We start from the raw sequence: 3,217 nt of genomic DNA on the forward strand, positions 1-3,217 counted from the left end.
AAATTATCTCTATTCTGCCATTTAATTTGTTTAAGTTACTTTATTCACATGAATTTAGGGCTTTCCAAATCATTTGCAGGAGGCTCAGACAGATTGTGTGTGAGTGTCAAGCCTCCTACCTGAGCATAACCAGCCCACATGTAGAGTAACGTCACTATCTGTGCCGCTTCAAAAGCAAAGGAGAAACCCTGACTATTCTGTCTGATAGAAAAATTAAGTAAATGAAATAATTTAATACCATTACCATATAATCAGAGCAAAAATATTTGCCTGTTAACAGATTTGGTAACTGAGAAAAAAGTTTTATGATTTAGGTCTTTTTTTCCTCAAAAAGATGCAGGTGTGTTGTCTTTTTTAAAATGTAATAAATATTTATATTTATATTGAATATTTGGTTATTAAATCACAATTTAAAATGTTATCATGATTATTGATATTTTCTTCCATGTTGTTTTTTAATTTCGACTATTTATGAAAGCATTTGTTTAATCTTATTTACCAAGTTAGGAAATCAATGTTTAAGTCAACAAAAACAAAAATACCCAGACTGTTTTGGCTACATTTCACTGCCTAACTGTGAAACATAAAACTGATTTTAAGGGTTAAATATATTAAACGGTGCAAAATATCAAGTGAGTGTAATCCCCAAATAGCGCTAATAGTTATGCTTAGTTTTTCCAGTTCATTTCAATTTCAAGTTCAAAAACATGCTTTTTGGCATTAAATACTGGCACAATTAGCTATTTTGCAAACACATTAAATCAGTTTGAGCATTTTATATTTTCTGCCTCGAGAAACGAAGTCGCAGAAATGCATATGCAACATTTTGAGTCATACCTGACACACAATCTTGTCACTGCAATCTCTTTCTAAATACCAACTCTACCCAGTTTGTGCTGCTGCAAGTCAGTATATCTGCCCCTAAATGTTTATTTTGTAAACCCCTCTTTGGGTCAGCTCCACAACATATTATTGATCTATTAACTCCACATTTTGCCTCAAGGTCACTGAGGGCATATCTCACTGAAACACCAAAGATGACCGGGCTTTCTCCGTTGTTACCTTCAGCCTCTTAAACAGTCTGCTATCCCACATAAGGACCTGTCCAGTACAGCTCTAGAGACTCAACTATTTACATTTAAAAAAGAAAAAAGAAATTTTTACTTAACATTACATTGACCTATAACATTTTTATTATTACTCATCACATTTTAACAATGTTGTTAATGTGGGTGTTGTGATTTGTTTTTAGAGATTTGAAATCTTAATACGTATGACACAACCGGACAGGACTTTGGGTCAGATCCTGTTGTTTTTAATTTACATGTTTTATATGAATAAAAGTAGCTTGACATAAAAATATTTTTTGCTCTTTTCACATTTTTTGACCATGTAGGCTGTGCCAGTAAACTACTGCCCACTGACATCAGTCAGCAAGGCAAATATCAGTCCATACCAATATCGGGCAGATATATCATTGCAAGTCTAAAAAAAAACTATCATTTTATACACTCAACAATCACCTGACAATTAAATAATTACAATAATCATCAGCTGCAGTTCAACACATAAACATGCCTGCAGCAGTCTATAATGATCTTATATCTTTTACATTTTTAACTCAAGTTCATTATATTTTTATAATTTAAAAAAATATTTCAGAAGTGCACCCAATTATCTTGTGGGCACAAAATAACATCAAGATAGAAATGAAAGATAGCGGGATAACTGTAAACCTTGGCACTGGATGCTTTCAACAGCTGACGCGGAGACAAGTCTGGATGCATCTTATTAATCTAACTCAACCTCAGCTAAATTAGAATGCTTTATTAATCCCCGAGGAAATTATGTATTCCTAAAGATATTTACACAACAATCTAGTCCCATGCTTAAATCAGGCGCTGTTGCAGCCAAATCTGGGTCAGGTCACGGGATGGAGCGGGATCAGTGCGCCTGCCTTGTTGCTCCATCCCCTCAGTCACTCTCATTCAGCTTGGCAATATCCTGTCCTCATCATGTCCGGTAAGATAAAGAGCTGTGAAATTGCAAGTAGCCGTGAAACCCCCTCGTAAAGGGCTGCAAATATGTACCGGGCCAGGCCAAACAGCTGCATTGGCTAGATTAGCTCGCTAACATTAGCTCAAAGTTGGCGTGCTGTGCTTCACCTCCCACCCACTGGGAAAAAAAAGATACCTACAAGGACTCATTGCTCTGTTTAGCCAACTGTACACAATTGAATTGGTTTGAACCGCTGCTCTTATAACGTTAAGACGATGAGGTAAGAGAGATTCCTAAATAGTCTGCGCAAATGGGAGTTTTAGGGATGAACTGTGCAGCTTCCTAAGGCACAATCCCATCATGGGTGTGGGTGGCTCAAAGACGTCTGGGTGGGGATAAAGCAGGCGGACAATGACCACGCTGTTTCAGACTAAACCCTTGAAGATTAAACTTGAAAACGGAAAATCTTCAACACATTCATCTATATGTGAACAAAAACAGTATGTTGGGTCCGGGGCGCCGGGACAGCGGCTAGCATTAGCCAAGCTGATGGTCCTCCATCATTAGAAAGTCATGCCACAATAATCCGCTAGCTAACTGTTACTGTTGCTAACCACCACATCCCCACTAAAACTCCCGTCCCCGGCTTCTCTGCTCTGCTTACCTCCCGCAATAGACGAAGAAACCCGACCCGAGTGTTTATCAGTGTCCAGCAGATGATAGCAATAGTCCCCCGAAACGTACTAAACAGTCCCTTCTCCGGCCCGCTCTCTCTCATCAGTGGTACTCCCCCACCATCCAGCACCCGCTCAACCGAACTCTACCGGGCCCGAGAAGATGCACAGCACGACCGCCGCCGCCGCACTCCTCTAAGGCAACGCCTACTAGGAATATGATTGGCTGTCAAAGTCTGATGCCTCTATGCGATTGGTGAAAAAACAATTCCCCATGCCGAAACTTTAGCTTAGTTAGTCGACAACTGCCGCCCAAATGCCATTTGTCTGTGGCCAATAAATGAACACCTGCAGACCGTTGGATGCTGCTCCAGTGGGACGTAGTAGAACCATATCTAATTATTAAGACAAAAAAATCTGGAACATTTATGTGTATTCATTAAATACACTATGTATTTGGTTTTACCGAGCTACAACACCTTTAACCTGTTTACACTCTATCGCTGTGACAAAGCAATTCCTATGTGTATTCATATATATATATA

General features: G+C 38.9%; 1 protein-coding gene across 7 annotated transcripts in view; it reads right to left on the bottom strand.

Annotated features, from left to right (window-relative positions):
* Nucleotides 1-2,855, bottom strand: part of LOC102197402 (myosin-10) — a 65,912-nt gene extending 63,057 nt beyond the window's left edge. For all 7 annotated transcript variants that reach the window (XM_005736257.1, XM_005736254.1, XM_005736256.1 and 4 more), the window contains exon 1: nucleotides 2,663-2,855. The gene's annotated coding sequence lies outside the window, so the exon portion shown is untranslated. The remainder of the gene's footprint in view (nucleotides 1-2,662) is intronic.
* Nucleotides 2,856-3,217: the final 362 nt, after the last annotated feature.

The sequence above is a fragment of the Pundamilia nyererei genome, unplaced genomic scaffold, assembly GCF_000239375.1.
Source record: "Pundamilia nyererei isolate P.nyererei 1_Seehausen unplaced genomic scaffold, PunNye1.0 scaffold00068, whole genome shotgun sequence".
Classification (NCBI taxonomy): domain Eukaryota; kingdom Metazoa; phylum Chordata; class Actinopteri; order Cichliformes; family Cichlidae; genus Pundamilia; species Pundamilia nyererei.